The sequence below is a fragment of the Pongo pygmaeus genome, chromosome 5, assembly GCF_028885625.2.
Source record: "Pongo pygmaeus isolate AG05252 chromosome 5, NHGRI_mPonPyg2-v2.0_pri, whole genome shotgun sequence".
NCBI classification, from domain to species: Eukaryota; Metazoa; Chordata; class Mammalia; order Primates; family Hominidae; genus Pongo; species Pongo pygmaeus.
Window position 1 is genome coordinate 119,784,236 of NC_072378.2, and position 20,961 is coordinate 119,805,196.

The 20,961-nt window shown below is 38.7% G+C and overlaps 1 long non-coding RNA gene across 2 annotated transcripts in view; it reads left to right on the top strand.

The window, feature by feature from the left end:
• The window catches only part of LOC129037950 (uncharacterized), a 361,691-nt gene that overhangs the window by 328,115 nt on the left and 12,615 nt on the right, over positions 1–20,961 (top strand). Inside the window, exon 7 of one of the 2 annotated variants that reach the window (XR_008503025.2) lies at positions 10,048–10,397. The exons of the other annotated variant lie outside the window; for it this stretch is intronic. This is a non-coding gene — a long non-coding RNA (uncharacterized LOC129037950). Of the gene's footprint in view, positions 1–10,047; positions 10,398–20,961 lie in introns of those variants that run through there. 2 annotated transcript variants of the gene reach the window in all.

The following is a 20,961-nucleotide window of genomic DNA, read 5'->3' on the forward strand; positions in this document are numbered from 1 at the left end:
TAATATATAGGTCTTTATTTAGAGCCCATGGCTCAGATGTAAAATAACTATAGGAATTATAAAGTGAAGTTATAAAGCTCCCTTTGTCACTATTCTAAATAAGAGACATTCATGTAGTGTCTCTGAACTAGAAGGATAGGTTAAACCCTGCTTGAAAGTAGGTTTAAAAATCTTCTGACCAAAAAAGTAAAATTTTCTGGCCTATAAGATCCATATGCATTCTAAAATCTAATCTCAAATTATTCTATCTGGAATCATTCAAATTTTAAAAAAATCATAAATGGTAAATGATACTTAGCTTACTTCGCATTTGAGGAGGCCTAGCTGTATAGCTACATAGCTAGTAAGCAAGGAAGTTATTCTATCAACAATAAGTGATTATTTTGAAACTTTTATTGATTTATGTTCTATCAGTTTTTACTTTAATGGCAGATACAATTTTTTTTTTCTGCAGATTTTCTCTTTCTTGTAGGGAGTAGATGACCTTGTGGCTTGATTCTAATTTGTGAGCTAGTTCCTCTTTGTGAGGATTTTTGTTGTATTTGTAATTCTGGCTTTTCTTCATAATAGCAATCCAGGCTGGTTTGGGGAAGAAGAAGACCTGGAATTTCCATCAAGAACACTTGTCAGGTGCTCTTTTTTTTTTTTTTTTTTTTTGCTTTTACCACCTTTTCTATCCCAGAAAGATGTGTCATGAGAAGTAAAGAATTAAGATACGAGTTTTCAACTGGCCCAAGGAGAAGGAACAGTCTCATTTACTGTGTTATATGGCATCATAAATCAGCAAGAATAATGCCTGTGCGACTGTAATCTGGTATTAATTTGGACACTAAAAACGTAATGCTTTCCTGGCTAACCCTCAGAAATGTTGAAGGGCAATATGGGACAATGTTACTGGGGCACTCTGAGTCCTTCTGGAGGTGAGTATTTGGGAATTTGGAGAGTCCCTCTGCAGATGGGTTTTGTTAGGTTTATGTATGATTACAAATGCCATCAATGAGTAATCCGGGGCTAGGAAAATGGTGCATTGAGTGTCTTTAACAGTTCATCCTTCATTTTTTCTTAATGCTGATATCAAGTCTCTGTTCCACTCAGGTATATAATAAATCCTGAAAACAAGAATGTTGAAATTTTTTTGAAAAGTATAGGTTTATACTTTTCTTTATGGACAAATAGATTAACATTATTTGCCAAAAGAACCAAATCAACATTCCTTTCTGCCACTTCATTTATTTAGACTTGCCATGTGGGTGACTATTCCTGTCTGGATTATGTATTCTGGACTATGTACCTAAGGCTCAATACAGACTTACTCTGAATATTGTCTGTTCTTCTCATTGACTAAACTGATGCTATCAAGAGTGACATACTAATCCTATGAGGAAAATGTTTTGTAGAAGAAGAACTGACACTAATAGAATCTGTATAGTTTGATAAGAGTGCAAAAACATGTAAAATTAGTTTTGGCTGAGCCTGTAAGAAGAGGTTCCAAGTACCCTCACATTTCAAAGTGAGGTGCTAGACCCCCAGAAGAGGGCTTATAAAGTGGTAAGAACCATGGCTACCCTCATCTGGGTGTGTGTGTGTGTATGTATGTGACAGACACACATACACATACACAGAGACAGTTAGAGAGCATGCATCTTGAGACATAAGATGGCTACCCAGAGTCTGATCCCTGATCCATCTAGGGGAGGAAAGGGATTTTGAGGGATATATGACACCCCAGTTAGAAGGAGTTTGAGTGGAGGTCTACTGCCCAAAACTATGGACTAAAGGGGAACTCCTTCCTGTCCAGAGGGAGGGTGAATACTTAAGTCAGGGAACTGTAGGGGAGATATTTCCAGGGATAGAGGTGACTGTGATTCTGAAGAGTCCCTAGAAATGTCCAGGAGAGAGAGAACTTAAGGTAACTTAAGTAGGGCCAGTAGAATACAATGCCACATGACATTGGTGCCAGTCTTGGAAGATTTGTTCTCTTTATTTATTCATTTTTGTTTCCTTTCCTCCACATCCATAGGAATATCTGGAAGCTACAGCTATGGGGGGAGAATGGAAGGAATGGTTATGGGGGATGAGGAGCTAATGAACAAAGAAACAGCCTACCCGTGCCTCCCTTTCCTGTTGTAGGATTCCTGCCTGCAGCAAGCCTAAATTGGGCAGAGATATTTTAGGTGTATCTGGGAAACAGAGTAAAGGCCAAAGTGATTGAAGACATATTGAGAAAGTTAAGAATGGTGTGAGGTGGGGTGAGAGAGGTTAGTAGGGGCACATCACGTAGGGCTTCATAAGCTAGAGTAAGGCAGGGAAACATCTAAGGGTTCTAAACAAGGAAGAAATATTTATGAAATTATCTCACTGATGTAGAGAATGGATTGGAGGAAAGCAAGAATGGAAACAAGGAGACCAATTCAAAAATATTGCAAAGTCCAGATTGAAGATAACCATGACTTGGATGAGAGTAGTAGGGATAGAAATAGATGGAAGTAGTTGGATTCTGGATATAATTTGGAAGTAGTCAGTAACCTTAATGATGCTTTGATGTGGAGGTGAGGGAAAATGTTCTCAAGGATGTGTCCTAGAATTTTGCTGGAACAACTAGGTTGATGTTGCTACCATCCATCAGTCCACCACTGAGGAGACTGGCTTTGCTTCTACCATAACAGAGTTACAATGAAAAACTGATCAAGGTTAAAAAGAAGCTTTTCATTGGTGCTATCACCAGAACTGTAATAAAATCAACATCTGACCTCGAGCAGTGGTAGTATTAATTCCTTCACTGGCAGCAGTTTTGGCTGCAAATGGTTACTGAATTGGTGGCAGTTAACAAGGGTATTTGTGACACTGGGACAGTAGTGTGGATTCTAACAGTGGCAGAGTCACTGGAGGAGCTCTAGTGTTAGACATCAGAAATCGTATGAACATTGACATCATTTTTGATGCCTGCAAGAGTAACTGAAAGAGCAGTGTTTATGGCTGACATAAGCTATGACAGTGGTCACAAAGCATAGCTACCACTTTTGATGTTGGTTACAAAACGGATAAACAATAGAAACCTAAAGCAGGAAGGCAAGAAAATGATGGTAGCCAAGAGAAGTAACTACTTCTTGGTTTACGTGTGAAAAATTCTGTGCTGTTTCCTAGAACATTTTCCAAAGGATTTATAGGATGCTTGTGTTCTCAAAGAACTAGTGGGAGAGGAATAGAAACATTTTGTTTTGTAGTTATGTACTTGAATAGCCTGCAAAATACAGACCACACACAAGTGTAGCAACTCTTAAAAGAGATAAAGTATATAAATGTGATGCTATATAAAAGCATTTGGGTATAATATAAATGGCTTAAAAATGAAAGCTATTAGGTATAAAAAATTATGGAGTGGTATCTAGAGATATTATATGAAGTTTTGTGGGTGGGAGTGAACAAGCAATTTTGGTTGCAGTGGAGGTTTTCATTTTGAGCTGTGATTTTGGTATCTCTTCTCTTTGGAACATGAACTTTTAAAATGTTTCAACGGCTTTGGGGCACCTGGTTTTGCACTGAATTTTTGGGAGATAATTCACCATAAAATGGATGCTTGAAGCCGGATTCGGATTCGGAGCAGTAGGAAATATAGCTTTAGTGGACTCAAGGTTTCCCTAGGATGTGATTTAGTGGACTAGCCGTAAAGTTTGTTATAGTGTGGTTTCCTGGGACATATTCTATTCCCAGAAGGGCTGTGACTCAACCTTTCAACCAGCCAAATGGAGTGCTGGAAGAACAAGACTGTAAAAAAATAAACCTTTACCTGGACTTTGCAGGCATAATGTTGTTATGACTAAAAGAAATTGGTCCAAAGTGCCCCCTTTCCTTTTTTGCCATTAGGTTCTTTTCTGGTTTTTTTTTTCCCCCCTGCTTTTCCCCTATTCCTGAAGGGTTTACATTTCTTTGGTGAAACAGCATGTGTGGGATTTTGAGAAATGCTTTAGAGTGAAGTGCTATCTATCAATCCAAAACACTACCAAGAGATTTATTTGTTGCCTGCCTGCTCCTCCCACCTCTCTCACCTCTTTGCTTCCTAACACATTTTTCTTCCATTTCCATTTTTCTTCTCTCTGCAGCAGAGAAAGGCTGCCTACAGCTTTTCCCCAGAGTCATTCAGCAGAACAGTCTTAGAGAGGAGTTAATGTCTTCAATGTCTCCCCTGACAGGCACTAGATTTTTTTCTTTTTTAACTCTAGCATCACTGATCTCTGGCACCAAATATCCACCACCCTTCTCCTCTGCCCCAAATAAGATATTCTTATCAGTGTGATGGTGGATGGGCCAAGGGAACTGTTACCACTGTTACGAAGCCTGTTTTCACTTTTTCTTTTCTTTTTTTTTTCACAGAGAAGAAAGTTGCCTTGCTACACATGTTTTTAGGAGGAATAAATAATGCTACACACATGATTTAAGTTGGCAAAATAACTTACCTAGCAAATTTTAGCTGGTTCAGAAATGCTATTGAAGCCCAAATAGCCTAACTATGATAAGGGTGCATCTGTCTCAGCGAAAGACCATTGCATTTATTAGAAGATGAAATAATGTACAGAATCACCCTGATTTGCCCCCCCAAAATGCCCCTGCCCATTATGCATTAGTATGTAAACATCTACATCATGCTAGTCCCTTGTTGTCACATTGTTTGAGCCATAGCAAAGGAACTGTCTTAAGGCTTTTGCTCAGAATAATGGAGTTCTTGTTTTTAGGTGCCATCTTGTCCAGATTCTTTATTTAGTCAATAGTGTTAGGATAGCCTCATTAATGGAAGCTCTGACCTGATTATAACAATCAAAAAGTTTGGGTGATTATCTAAAGCCTATAGGAACTTAATCACATTGCTTTAGTTATGGAAATAATCCAGGTTTCCATAATCAGCTTTTCAAGCAAAATATCTGTAGATCTGGGATTGAGAAAGGACAATGTGATCCTTCTTTTTAAATAAGGTCTTCCTTTTCTAACAGGCAGTGGAGAGTCTGTGTTTTAGCAGGTTTAGGCAGCGTGAAATGGTGAGGTCCTTGCTGTGATCATTAGTGGTATTTCTGAATTTCTAAGAGTTAATATCCGATTGATTGTGATTGAGAATTTAAAATATCCAAATCATTTTAGTAGTTTTTTTTTTCTTTAGGGTGTTATAAAAAACCATCTTAGAAACAATTGGGTTCCATTTTAGAAGAAATGTGACTTCAAAATTCTAAAAGATTTAATTGATATTTTAACTAAGTGCTCAAGTTTTTAGTTAATGTTAATCCATCTTCTGTTGACAGGTATGTGTCTCTATTCTGTTTTTTATTTAAGGTCATTATTTGGCCCTAGATCTCACCCTCTCTGTCTGCCTGGGGTCACTTAGGGGCCAGCAAACTCTGGCCAGAGAGCCTGCTGGCATATTTTTTTTGTCAGTAAAGTTTTATAGGAACATAGCTGTACCCATTTGTTTACATATTATTTTTGGCTGCTTTTTTGGTTGAACAGTTGTGATAGAAACCTCATGGTCTGAGTCTAAAATATTTACTATCTGGTCCTTTAAGAAAAAGTTTTCTAAGCCCTCCTTCAGTCTATAAATATACAAATATCTTTCTCATCCGCACCAACCCGTGACTCTGTATAGAGCTTCTACACCTATCTAGCCTATTTCACCTCCCTTCTATTCAAACTTCTTGAAAAGTACTCGCCACCCACTGATCTGTCTCCCATTCACTCTTCAACTCTAAACTCTTGTTTCTGTTCCTACTCTATTGTAACTACTGTTGTTTAGATTAAAAGTGATTCCTTGATTATCAACTCCAATAGCCACATTTTTTGATCCCTTCTTCATAGTATTTGATGCCAGGATCATGGATTCTCATGTAGGACTCCCTATACTCTTGGTTTCTGTGACAGTGTTGTTAAAGAAAAAAGTTTTCATGCCACTCATTAAAGACAAGTGTTAAAATTGGCTAAGACTGACTATTCAGGGGGATGGCTACAATGGGGCTTTGTAGCAGGACAGAGTGATGGGACTCCAACTATAATAAGGAAAAGTGGGAATTTATAGCCAAGGAGCAGGAGCAGGATGGGTGTCAGTGGATGGAAAATTACTAAGAGGAAAACCAAAGCTAAAAGGATTTTGGCTAAACTGAGGATGATCACATACCAGCAGGATTTTTGCTAAAACTGGACGAAGCAGGTCTAGGACAGAGCTCAAAGTCGGGGCCTCCTCCAAAAGAGGACTCAGAGGAGCCCCAGTAAAATCTGGTTAAGGAGAAACTCTTTGTTAATGTATTCTCCTGTTTCACCTATGACTTCTGTGATATTCCACCTTGTACTTTTTTGAGGCCACATCTCAACTGCTATGATTTCAGCACCCATCAGGTCTCGCTTGGACAAATTAACCAACTTCTAACTAGTTTCACCTTCCTGTCCTCTTTGAAATCTGTTCTCATATAAAGTGATCTACTTGAAACCTAATAATACTACCCTGTTTACAAACCTTTAGTAATTACTATTGTTTATAAGAAAACTTTAAAGCTCTTTCAGAGCGACAATGAACAAGCCAGGCCTTAGGCTGCTGCCTTACCCACCATCTCCTTCTGAGGAGAATTGCCCGAGACTACTATTTTGTAACCTGGATTATATACTAGGAAGAGCAAAACACGTTGTGAATACGAAGTGGGATAGAGAATGTCAAGTGAAGTAGTTCAGTATTTCACAGGGTGCCTAAGGGTGATGGGGGTATAAAGTATGGAAGAACTCTGAGTTGTAGACAGATCATAAGACCTAGTATGCTGTACTAGAGAATTTGTATTATTCAGTAGGTATCCATTGAGTAATTATAAGCCAATTAGCATCGTCAGTTTTATATTAAAGAAAATCCATTCTTAAAATGGTACAATATTTCCAGAAAGCAATTTTTGTAATATATGTTAAGATAATGGGTGGATTATAGGTCTGTGTTTTTTTTTAAGTAGGAGAGATTTGAACATATTTTTATACAGCTACTAAACATGAAAAGGCTGAAATACAGGAGAAAGATGGGATAATTGATGGAGTGATTTACCAGGGGCACAAAGGTTGAAGGATTATCATGGATGGAACAAGAGCTATCTCAATAAAGGAAAAAAGAAGAGTGGGAATATCTGTGATATTAGGAAGGGTAAATAAAATTGAGGCATTTCTCACAGGCCTTACTTAACTTATGAACCAGGAAGCCATATGACCATCTGAGAATGATGAGAGAAATGGTGGCAGATGGTGTATAAATGAGGTGTTTGGACTAACAGTTGAGGAAAATGAGAGCTAGCGATAAATGTAGATGGGCAAAAAGATTATTTGGCAATTTTAAAGATCATATAAGATGGGGAGTCATAAATTTATGGTGACCTCAGTAGAAAAGTCTTCTGCTATAGTATTCAGCCAATCATAGTGGACTAGGAAAGTGGGAGGTGGCTGTTTGGTTAGACAGGTACAGGCCTGAAGCTTTGTTATGTGAAGAGGTCACAGAGGTGAAGCATATTGACAAATAGCATTTTTGAAGTCCTGCACCTCAGAGTCTAAGGCTGGCTGCATATGGAGTTTACTTTCACAGATTCAGAATTATGATTGGTACACAAAGCATCAGCCCATCATGTTAATACTCTTCAGTGGTTCCTAATTGCTTTGCATGTTAATGCAATCTATCAGTAATCAGCTTTAATGTCCTCCAACTGTTAGCTCTCTTTTTTCTAGCAGTTGTGGATGTTTTAAAAGGGAGAATCTCAGGCAGAATTGAAATGAACTATGAAGAACACCCAGTTTATGGAGGTAGCCAGCTTGCCTAAGTCTGTATTCCTCATTTTGTTCCTCTGAAAATATTTTCTCATTCTGAAGCTTTCTTTGTCTTCTTCTATCCCAGAACCTTTTGTTGTTCACTTATTCAGCCAATAAATATCTGAGTATTAAGTATAAAACACTGTAATTAAAGTTTAGTGACATCATCTGAGCTGGAATGTTTAGTCTTAGCATTTTTGGACAGGAAAGAATTTGAGAAGTTTGCTTGGTTCTAACGTGTTGGGTGCTAGCAGGCCTATCTGGGACTTTTTCAGAGCTAATGGGTAGTGCTATATAAGGGGCCGAAAACTCACAGGAAAAGTAAGGTAACTGCATGAAACCAGCAAAGGCAAACATCTCTTACTTAGAGGGAAAAGACTCATTTGCACTTTCAGTCTCTCCTTCTCTGATACTATCTCTACTGTGTATTATAAGATATTGGTGGCTAAGGAGATAGGGGTTTTAATCTATATAAAGCTTTCTTTATGTTTATTTATTTGTGCTTGACTTGAGATGGTATTTTCTTGCCTCTTCTCCACCAGACTAGTCCAGGAGGGTAATGACTGACATAGGGTACATGCTCAAATGTGTGTGTTGAATGAATGAATGAATCATGCTGACATACATCATGAGCCTAGTAAAGTTTTCTAATCTGCAAGCCAAGACTGGGTTATGTTATAATCCAGAGAACCCAGTGAACCCTGGCTACAGATATGATTAACATAAATTTCCATAAACTCTTTTTCTATGATGTTTATTTCAGACAGGTCAATCATTTTTGTAACCTCTCATGTGATTGGTTACTGCCTTCTCTACTTTCTGTCTGAAATATCCTCCAGGCAAGTTGCATCTGAAAAACTAATCTAAAGAATGCAAATTGTAACAAGTTATTTCCTGCCGACCATTACAATCGCTGCCAAAGGCTTCACCCATTTCTTTATGTTTTCTGTCTCCTCATTCCACAGTGCTATCAAGTTCTGGGAGAAACAGCATTGCTCGATAATGTGTTAATTATATTTTTATGCCTTGACAAATATCTAGGACCTAAGAGATAGCGTGGTTTCTTGTATCTGCTGAAATAAGAAAACAAACAAAACAAATAATAAAGTAAACAAACAAAAATAACCAAATGCTTCTATGTGCAGGTTCTTAGAATACATAAAAGTCACTGTCCTGATGCCTATATCTGTAGCTATATCATGTCTTCAGATTTTTAAAATTATCTTTTTGAGACATAGCCCATTCTGTTGCCCAGGCTGGAGTGCAGTGGTGCAATCTCAGCTCACTGCAATTTCTGCTTCCCAGGTTCAGGCAATTCTTATGCCCTAGCCTCCGGAGTAGCTGGGATTACAGGCGTGCACCAGTGTGCCCAGCTAATTTTTGCATTTTTTAGTAGAGATGGGGTTTCACCATGTTGGCCAGGCTGGTTTTGAACTCCTGGCTTCAAGTAGTCTGCCTACCTCGGCCTCCCAAAGTGCTGGGATTACAGGTATGAGCCATCGCGCCTGGCCTAGAGTTTTTTTTTTTTTTTCTCTCAATAAATGTAAGTCTAGAATTCATTTACCTTCTAACTTTCCATAGTTTTTCACTAAGTGGATATTGATAAATGACATAGCCTGGGGAGGTAACTTTTCTTGAGAGCCTCATTTGATTCTTGTAATAAACCTATAAGTATTATCTTCATTTTGCTGGTAAGGAAGAGGTTCAGAGAGATTAAGTAAATTGATAATAGCAATGGTTGTTATTATTATCAGAGTAGCATTAAAATAGATGATAATAGGAACACCAGGCTAGGTAGGTAGTATTATCACCATTTTACAGATGAGCTAGTTTCAGTTCAGAGATAGAAAGTATTTTGCCCAAGGCCATTCAACTAGTACTAGATGTGGCAGAGGCAAGTTTTTCGCCTGGGTCAGTCTGACTGCAACGTGTGTGCTCTTCCAGGCTGACTGACTTGTTTAACTAAGGGCTTTTCTCTCAGCAGGGGACTGTTCTTGAGTTTGTACAGCTTCCCTGTAACAGAGAAATTACTGGATGAAATTGTATGCTGTCTTGTCCAATTATAAGACAATCAGTGTTGAGAACACCTTACAGGCTGCAAGTGAATGTTAACACTTCTGTTCTTTTACCAGTATAGTTTAGTCCTGCTCTTAGGAAAGTAAAACATGATAAGAAACAACAAATAAAAATCCTACTGCTGTTCACTGTCTTTGCCTTCTTCGTTCTTTTCTTTTTCCTTAGTTGGTGCCAAGGTAATCACCTAATACACAACCTCCAGGAGAATTATGCTGACAGGTCCTGATGTTCCACTACTGTGTTTTCATTGAAGCTGTGTAGTTACGTCTTTGGTCAAATGGAGATAAGCTGTGAGAGATGCTGGATGGCATTTTTCAAAAGGGAGTGAAGATCACGGCAGCCACTTCTTGCTGACTATCAGGGGAAGAGAAAAGAAGGAAAATGAAGTGAAAACGAAAAATAGTAGTTTTTTTCATATTGCCATATTAAGGTACTTTTCTAGCTGTGGTCTCTACACATTTAATCACATCCAACTAGCTGATGAAATAAAAGCTCTCCTCCCTTGGCCCCATGCTAATTATTCTTGTTAATTATTTTTTAATTATCTCTCTATCACTGCTTCTAGAGTAACTGTCATAATTTCCACCTCAGAGGCTCCAGACATGACATACCTATAAATGTAGTATAAAGGATGGTGGCTTGGTTGTGAATGCTTTCAAAGGAAACACAGAAGAGAAATCAAATCCAACCCCATCTTCTACCACATTAGCATGGGCGAGGCTTTCAAATTGCTTCTGTTAATTATTCATTCTAGAAACACATACACACTAAACCCCTTAATTAGTTGAGGGTTCACATTACATAGTTCATATCTCCATATTTGCAGGGTGTCTGACAACATGTTGGACAAAGCAGTGCTCAAACAGCCTGTTAAATTGTCTGACCTAACCTGGGTAATTAAAACAGGAATAAAGTTGGATATTTGCCTTTGGGGTCCACCAAATAATATCTAACTCTTTTGCAGTAGAGTGAAGCCATTAGCCCTATGCTAAGCACTCAGTGGTGGGGGGGATATAAAATTATCTGGTTTCTGTTCTGTATTCTCAAGTAATTTATAATCTCAATAAAAAGGCAAAATGTACACATGTGACATTAAAAAATTTAAGGACTAAAGAAGTGGTGAAGATTGTAATGCAGACCATCAGGACAAACTTTCTGTGAAGGACAATTGGATGGGAGGACATAGCCAAGCATGCATAAGAATTTCGAGGGCTTGGTGGTGGCCACAGACATGGAGTAGTCAGTGGGAAGATGGCCTGATTGAACTGAAGACTATGTGAGAGAATACCAATAGATAAGATAAAAAGCAGTACATATAAAATATAAGCTATGTAGTAATACAAATAGCAATACTTATAGCAATATGTACAGCTAATATATAGCATATATATCACATGAGGTGTTATACACTTACACAGGATATCATTGCTCAAGTTCCTTTTCGAAAGCCTGAAGTCCCGCAATACTCATAATACAGTTGGCTTTTCTTCTCTTATATGAGATTAACAAATTGTACCTAAAGTCAATCCCATCAAGATCTGGGTGTTTGTTCCTCAGAAAGACAGATTTTTGTATCATCATCACAACTATATCACATGATATTTATAAAGTCTCTTGCAAACTCTTTATCCAGAAATTGGGCCAGCCTGCAGTTTCATTAATGTGTCTGTGAAAGACCTGGGAAGAACCTGTCCCTTAAAAATAATTCATATTAAATAATCAAGGTTGATTGGATAACCATCTCTTCCAATCATTTCTAAGACAGGTTATAAAGGTCTGTCCTCCCTACTCCATTAAAACAGGCAATGAATTGAAGGCAGAACCCTCAGTGTCTCCCCTCAAAGAGCTGGGTTATCTAGTTATGCTCAAATATATGAGAAAACAGATCATCTTTCAAGTAGAGTCTAAAATAATGCTATTATGTCTGAATGTGTTGAAATGACTGAACAGTAAAATAATACTTAGACTGGTTTTCAAATTTTTTTATGTTCCAAAAACCATTAAAAAGTCTTGTAGTTTTTTCAGAGACTGATATTCATTTAAACTGCCTCGACCTACCCAAAATTTCAGATTATAAAGTCAGCATAGATCAGTGTTCAAATTCAAGCTCTGTCATTTATCAGCCATTGGACAATTAATTTAATGCCTTTTAACCTTATGTAATAAATAAAACTTCTTGCAGAAGTCTTAGGAGAAAAGAAACTTGAGAAAATTTTGTCCTGGAAAGATCTGTCTGGTGGTGTAAAGGGTATTAATCTTAGGTGCATACAAATTGGCCCTGGTTCTTAATCTAAAGGCTTCCAGAGAATTGTTTCTTAAAGCTTGGTTCATCAAATGCTAATAGTTTTTACCCATGTGAACAATACAAAAAATGTTCTCAAAAATAAGAAGAGTAGGAAATTCAAGGTTAAACTAAGTGAAATAGTATTCTTCATTGCTGAACTTCTCAGAGTCTTAGATTTACCTATTTGGATGTCTATGGAGTAATAGGCAGAATTTCCCCAAACTACTTACTGATTGACCTGTTTTTTGTGGAGCACACTGTGGAAGTAATGATTAAATGCCCCTTTCCTGCAGACTTTTCCACTGGAGAAAGTAGAGGCAAGCAGTCTGATGGCTGCTCTGTCTGAGCCATAGTAGCTGAAATTAATGGTTCCAGCATCTGACAAGCACTTGGGCCTCTAGCAAAGGAAGGAAAAACTGATCCACACTGCTCTGCCACATTACATTGATGGTCCTGATAGCCAAGAGAACTGATGTGAATAAAAACATAAAAATGCTTACTTTTGTGGGTTAGGCATCTAGACTTTTCATATATATGGAAAATGAACTGGAAGGTGACACCTTTACTTTTATATTTCTGCATTGAGACAAATAAGAGAAGGAATAATAATCCAAATAAATCTGGACAAAGTTAGACAAGAAAAGGAAATGAAAATTATTGAGTGTCTGTACCTGTAGGCTGGTAGTATTATAAACAAAACACACAGCATGGGCGATGGAAAAAATTATGAGATATAAAGATTTGATATATAAAAAAGGTCTTATTGCTGCAGGATAACAGAAAAATTTAAAACATTATTGTGCAATGTGTTTGCAAATAGAGTGATGAAGGAGTATAAATGGGAGGATTATTGACTAATTTTCACATAAGAAGAATACATTTAGGAGAGAAAGTTAGGTTTTATAAAAGGTTTAAAAATAAAGCTACTAGGAGTAGGTATATGTTACAGACCTCTAGGACAAAAGAGATAAGTCAGAGAAATATATGAAATGATAAGGGAGCAATGGAAGATAACAAGATTAGACTTAGTGCAGATTTCAAACTCCTTATTGTGATGTGTGATTTGTCAAACTTTTGAGACAAGGTTAAAGTGAGGGAAAAGGACATGATGGATTTTCTAAATGGTAGATCATAGATTCTTTTAATTTGCAAAGTCCCAACTGACAAGGGCTTCTCAAGCCAGTCTGGTTAGGGTGAAATTTTCAGTTTAGCTATAAATAGATTTCAAACACTCTCATATACAGGAGAAGTATAGATCAGTGCAAACTTTTATGGGGTGGCATCTACCAAAAGAAAATATTCTTTGTACTATGCAAATGAATAGCAGTGAAAACTGCTCCAATAGTTTCTGATGTTCCCCCTCAACATTCAGTATTATTCCAAAGCAATATTAGCTGGGATTGGGTAAAACTCAGTTACTCTGCTATTCCTGAATTCTTCATGGCAGCTGTCTCGCAGTTCAGTTCATACAATCTTCGGAAGTCCCTGCTTGAGCATCAGGGTCATGGTAAGTAAGTTTTCCTGCAGAGCCCCTGAAATGAAGGAAATAAAGGAATCAAATTAAAATAACCATGTAAATAACTTATAAAGTAATAAATTAATCTTGGATGTCTATATGTGTGTAATTACGAGCATACTGTTGATTTTTACATACTCTTTACACAGGAAAGCTTGTTTATTAACAATCCTATTCACCTAGGATTGGTCAAATCTTTCTGAATTCTAGGTAAATGGGAGCCAAATTGCAGCATGGTTCACAATGTGTTTCCTCCTCATCCTCCTTGAATTGTATTTCTGGCTTGGCTTTTTCCATAAAATATCTAGTAATATCTTTCCATTCAAGATCTGAAAATATCTTGGCTCCGTGGCCCTGCAAGCTCCTTCTTCATTTGATTTAAGCTTTAGTATTATTGTGCAAGTGTGTCTGCCTTTCCTACTATTGCTGCCTGTGCTAGCCTTTTGCCACTGCTAGCCTTTTGCCACTGCTAGTCCTTTTCATTTACTTCTGTTTATGCATGCACTTTCATTATACTGTGGGGTTAGAGATACCTCAATTAAGTCAGGAAAAGTCACAAGTTTTTCTTTTACCTCTTTCGTTAATTTTTTTCTAGCATAGAATTCTGTGCTGCTTTTTTGGGGCACCAATTTGCAGTTTTAATTATGTTACCAATTTAATAATTTTCCCCCCCAAAATTTCAGTATTTGATTGCAAACCACACATTTTCTTTGGCTGCTTAATATGGGCCAAGTATTTAGTAAAGTGCAAGAAGAAAATATCTTCCCTTTCAAACAACTCATAATCTAGTGGAGGAACTAGAGGTAGGCAGCTATGTAGGACTATAGGTTGAGGGCTGTCATAGAGGTTTCCATTTGGTGCTGTGTGATCCTGGATGAAAATGGCAAAGCAAAAAGAAATCAGGGAACGCTGTATAATGAAGATGAGGTTTTAGTTGAGTCTTGAAGTTACAAATTATTAGAAAGTTTGAGTTTAGACTTCAGCTCTCCTGATAGCTGTGATCTTTTAGCTATACCGGTTATATTTTTGATTTTGTAATATGTTAAATACAAAAGACTTAAGTTTAAAGACATCAAGCCTGCACAAAAAAGGGAGGTCATATATTTGTAATAGTAGGGTTTTTCAAATTCTGTCACTTATTTTCTTCTATTTTCCAGTATAAGAAAAGATAAAATAAATGGAAAAATAAAAATATTTTTGTTCATTTTCTAGTTGATATTATATGGTCCATTAACTCTCTTTTCATTACCTTGAACTATCTTGTCTGGGTTTTTTTTTTTTTTTTAAGTTAAGCAGCTGACCAAACTTTTACTTTAGAAAACCCCAGCTATTGGCATTCTCCACACCATAACTTCACCAGAGCAGCTTAGCAGTGTTGGAGGAAGTGTATAGAGGGAAGCGTCTACATCAATGCTTAACAGTCTGTTTTTCTGGTTGCCTCATTCTCTTACTCGTTACATAAAAATGTATTCTCCTTTATTTTCACATCTCCAATAGCTTTTACCTTGCTTTCCTTTGGCTTCGCATATCCTAAGCAGATTGTATCTACCTCACAGACAAAACTGAATGATCAGATGGGACTGGCCTCATATCAGATCCTACACATCTGAGCTGTCCTCTACAGTTCCTCTAGCCTCCGGCTTTCTTGTTTTACAGGATCTATTTAATCCTTGCACCATAGCTTTGGAATCTATCATTCCCACATTTTCAAGAAACTTATACCATGAATTATCCTTTGTTTCTTGAATTGTTTCAACCCTTTATCACTCAACTGAATGTGTCCCATTGTTTTTATACTATACTCACAATACCTCAATAAAAATATGTCATAACAATTACTCTCCCCTGCTTGTAGCTATTGCCCTATCTCTCTTCTGTTCTCAGACAAACTGTTAAAACAACAACAGCGGGCTGGGCGCAATGGCTCACACCTGTAATCCCAGCACTTTGGGAGGCCGAAGCGGGTGGATCACGAGGTCAGGAGATAGAGAGCATCCTGGCTCACACAGGTGAAACCCTGTCTCTACTAAAAATACAAAAAATTAGCTGGGCGTGGTCCCAGCTACTCGGGAGGCTGAGGCAAGAGAATCACTTGAACCCGGGAGGTGGAGGTTGCAGTGAGCAGAGATCCCGCCACTGCACTCCATCCTGGGTGACAGAGTGAGACTCCATCTCAAACAACAACAACAACAACAAAACAACAACAGCAGCAGCAAACTTATTTATACTAGTTTTTGCTCATTCCCTCATTTCCCACTCATTAACCTACCTGATAAACTTTGGCTGTGTGTCCCCATCCAAATCTAATGTTGAATTGTAATTCCCAATGTTGGGGCAGGGACCTGGTAGGAGGTGATTGGATCATGGGGGCAGATTTCCCCCCTTGCTGTTCTCATGATAGTGAGTGAGTTCTCCTGAAATCTGATGGTTTAAAAGTGAGTGGCACTTACTCCTTTGCTCTCTTTCTCTCTTGCCACCATGTGAAGATGTGCTTGCTTCCCTTTCACCCTTCTGCCACAATTGCAAGTTAGCTGAGGCTTCTCCAGCCATGCTTCCTATAAGGCCTGTGGAAATGTGAGCCAGCGAAACCTCTTTTCTTTATAAATTACCCAGTCTCAGGTAGTTTTTTATAGCAATGTGAGAACGGACTAATATACTACCCTAATCTGGATCTGGCCCAATCACTCCATAGTGAAACAGCTTTTGGTAATGTTACCAACTTATTGCAATAGATTTTTTTTTTTGGTCCTTATCTCATGTAACTTCTCAGAAATATTCTATCCACCTGACAAATATTTCCTTTTAGAAATGCTCTCCTTGGCCTCTATGACACAACATTCTCCTGGTTCTTTCCCTAACTCTCTGGCTTTTGTTTATTTTCTCATCACAGACTTATACCTTTTCTTTAGTTGACAGAATCTGGAGTTCCTCAATGGTTAGTCCTAGACAGCTTCTTTCCTGCTATATTCTAAATGTTTGCTTCCCCATAAATTCATATGTTAAAATCCTAAACCCCAAGGTGATTGTCTTAGGAAGTAGGGTCTTTTGGGAAGTGATTAACTCACAGGATACTATTTTATTTGTGCCCTAATAAAATAGGCTGAAGGGAGCTCCTTTGCCCCTTCAACTATGTGAGGACACAGCCAGACAGCCTTGTGTGTGAACCAGAACATGGACTTTACACAGACATTAATCTGCCAGTGCCTTAATCTTGATTTTTCCAAACTCTAGAACTGTGAGAAATAAATATCTTTTATTTATAAGCTACTCAGTTCATGGTATTTTGTTATACCTGTCCAAATGGACTATGACATCTTTTCACCTTATATTCTTTTTCCAGGCTGTTTCACTTATATCCATGACTGTTATTTTAACTTATATGCAGAAGACTCATAAATTTTCTCTTTACTAAAAACATTACTGTCAGTTCCAGATTCATATATCCAATTCTCATTTGACATCTCTCCAGGGAGCCTCAAACTCAATGTAACAAAAAATTGAACTCAATATTTATCCCCTTCTCAAAATCTGATCATTTTCTCACAACACCAAGTCAATGAATGGTACCAACTTCCATTCCCTTGTTCAAGCCTGAGTTCTAAGGGCATACTTTGACATCTCCTTTTCATTTGTATTTGATACTTACTCTAACAATGTTCCTACTGGTTTTTCTTTCTAAATTTCTTTCATTTGGATCATTAAAGTTGTCTTTTTTTTCCACTCTAAAATCTGTTTTTTTACACTGAAGCCAGAGTGATCCTCTCAAAAGTCTAATATGATCAAGAGAATCCCCTTCTTTTTTTTTTAAAAATTATTTTGTTTTATTTTAAGTTCTGGGATACATGTGCAGGACGTGCAGGTTTGTTACATAGGTAAACGTGTGCCATGGTAGTTTGCTGCACCTATCAACCCATCATGTAGGTATTTAGCCCCAGTGCATTAGCTATTTATCCTGATGCTCTCCCTCCTCCCACCCCCTCAACAGGCCCCAGTGTGTGTTGTTCCCCACCCTGTGTCCATGTGTTCTCATTGTTCAGCTCCCACTTATAACTGAGAACATATGGTGTTTGGTTTTCTGTTACTGTGTTAGTTTGCTGAGGATAATGACTTCCAGCTTCATCTATGTCCCTGAAAAGCAAATGAGCTCGTTCCTTTTTATGGCTGCACAGTATTCCATGGTGTATATGTACCACATTTTCTTTTATCCAGCCTATCATTGATGGGTGTTTGGGTTGATTCTGTGTCTTTGCTATTGAATAGTGCTGCAATGAACATACATGTGCATGTATTTTTATAATAGAATGATTTATATTCCTTTAGGTATATACCCAATAATGAGATTGCTGGGTCAAATGGTATTTCTGGTTCTAGGTCTTTGAGGAATTGCCACACTGTCTTCCCCAATGGTTGAACTAATTTACATTCTCACCAACAGTGTAAAAGCACTCTTATTTCTCCACAGCCTTGCCAGCATCTGTTGTTTCTTGACTTTTTAATAATCACTGTTCTGACTGATGTGAGATGGTATCTCACTGTGGTTTTGATTTGCATTTCTCTAATGATTAGTGATGTTGAGCTTTTTTTCATGTGTTTTTTGGCCACACAAATGTCTTCTTTTAAGAAGTGTCTGTTCATGTCCTTTGCCATTTTTTAATGGGTTGTTTGATTTTTTTCTTATGAATTTGTTTAAGTTCCTTATAGATTCTGGATATTAGACCATTATCAGACGGATAGATTGCAAAGATTTTCTCCCATTCAGTAGGTTGTCTGTTCATTCTGATGATGTTTCTTTTGCTATGCAGAAGGTCTTTAGTTTAATCAGATCCCATTTGTCAATTTTTGCTTTTGTTGCAATTGCTTTTGATGTTTTCGTCATGAAATCTTTGCCTGTGCCTACGTCCTGAATGGTATTGCCTAGATTTTCTTCTGGGGTTTTTATAGTTTGGGGTTTTACATTTATGTCTTTGATCCATCTTGAGTTCATTTTTGTATGAGATGTAAGGAAGGGGTCCAGTTTCAATTTTCTGCATATGGCTGGCCAGTTCTCCCAGCATCATTTTTTGTTTGCTTGAAAAATACAGTATTTATTATAATAACTAGAGTAGCAAGAAGAAAAAAAAGTAAGTGGAACTACATGTTCAGCAGCAAAGCTGAAAAATTATGAATATAAAAAATTGGGGGGAGGAGCCAAGATGGCCGAATAGGAACAGCTCCGGTCTACAGCTCCCAGCGCGAGCGACGCAGAAGACGGGTGATTTCTGCATTTCCATCTGAGGTACCGTGTTCATCTCACTAGGGAGTGCCAGACAGTGGGCGCAGGTCAGTGGGTGAGCGCACCGTGCGCCAGCCGAAGCAGGGGAGAGGCATTGCCTCACTCGGGAAGCGCAAGGGGTCAGGGAGTTCCCCTTCCAGAGGTGAAAGACGGCACCTGGAAAATCGGGCCACTCCCACCCGAATACTGTGCTTTTCCGACGGGCTTAGGAAACGGTGCCCCAGGAGAGTATAGCCCGCACCTGGCTCAGAGGGTCCTACGCCCACGGAGTCTCGCTGATTGCTAGCACAGCAGTCTGAGATCAAGCAGCAAGTCGGCAGCGAGGCTGGGGGAGGGGCGCCCGCCATTGCCCAGGCTCGCTTAGGTAAACAAAGCAGCCTGGAAGCTTGAACTGGGTGGAGCCCACCACAGCTCAAGGAGGCCTGCCTGCCTCTGTAGGCTCCACCTCTGGGGGCAGGCACAGACAAACAAAAAGACAGCAGTAACCTCTGCAGACTTAAATGTCCCTGTCTGACAGCTGTGAGGAGAGCAGTGGTTCTCCCAGCATGCAGCTGGAGATCTGAGAACGGGCTGACTGCCTCCTCAAGTGGGTCCCTGACCCCTGACCCCCGAGCAGCCTAACTGGGAGGCACCCCCCAGCAGGGGCAGACTGACACCTCACACGGCCGGCCAGGTACTCCAACAGACCTGCAGCTGAGGGTTCTGTCTGTTAGAAGGAAAACTAACAGAAAGGACATCCACACCAAAAACCCATCTGTACATCACCATCATCAAAGACCAAAAGTAGATAAAACCACAAAGATGGGGAAAAAACAGAGCAGAAAAACTGGAAACTCTAAAAACCAGAGTACCTCTCCTCCTCCAAAGGAACGCAGTTCCTCACCAGCAACGGAACAAAGCTGGACGGAGAATGACTTTGACGAGCTGAGAGAAGAAGGCTTCAGACGATCAAATTACTCCGAGCTACGGGAGGATATTCAATCCAAAGGCAAAGAAGTTGAAAACTTTGAAAAAAATTTAGAAGAATGTATAACTAGAATAACCAATACAGAGAAGTGCTTAAAGGAGCTGATGGAGCTGAAAACCAAGGCTCGAGAACTACGTGAAGAATGCAGAAGCCTCAGGAGCCGATGCGATCAAATGGAAGAAAGGGTATCAGCCCTGGAAGATGAAATGAATGAAATGAAGCGAGAAGGGAAGTTTAGAGAAAAAAGAATAAAAAGAAACGAGCAAAGCCTCCAAGAAATGTGGGACTATGTGAAAAGACCAAATCTACGTCTGATTGGTGTACCTGAAAGTGATGGGGAGAATGGAAACAAGTTGGAAAACACTCTGCAGGATATTATCCAGGAGAACTTCCCCAATCTAGCAAGGCAGGCCAACATTCAGATTCAGGAAATACAGAGAACGCCACAAAGATACTCTTCGAGAAGAGCAACTCCAAGACACATAATTGTCAGATTCACCAAAGTTGAAATGAAGGAAAAAATGTTAAGGGCAGCCAGAGAGAAAGGACGGGTTACCATCAAAGGGAAGCCCATCAGACTAACAGCGGACCTCTCGGCAGAAACCCTACAAGCCAGAAGGGAGTGGGGGCCAATATTCAACATTCTTAAAGAAAAGAATTTTCAACCCAGAATTTCATATCCTGCCAAACTAAGCTTCATAAGTGAAGGAGAAATAAAATACTTTACAGACAAGCAAATGCTGAGAGATTTTGTCACCACCAGGCCTGCCCTAAAAGAGCTCTTGAAGGAAGTGCTAAACATGGAAAGGCACAACCGGTACCAGCCACTGCAAAATCATACCGAAATGTAAAGACCATTGAGACTAGGAAGAGACTGCATCAACTAACGAGCAAAACATCGAGCTAACATCATAATGACAGGATCAAATTCACACATAACAATATTAACTTTAAATGTAAATGGACTAAATGGTCCAATTAAAAGACACAGACTGGCAAATTGGATAAAGACTCAAGACCCATCAGTGTGCTGTATTCAG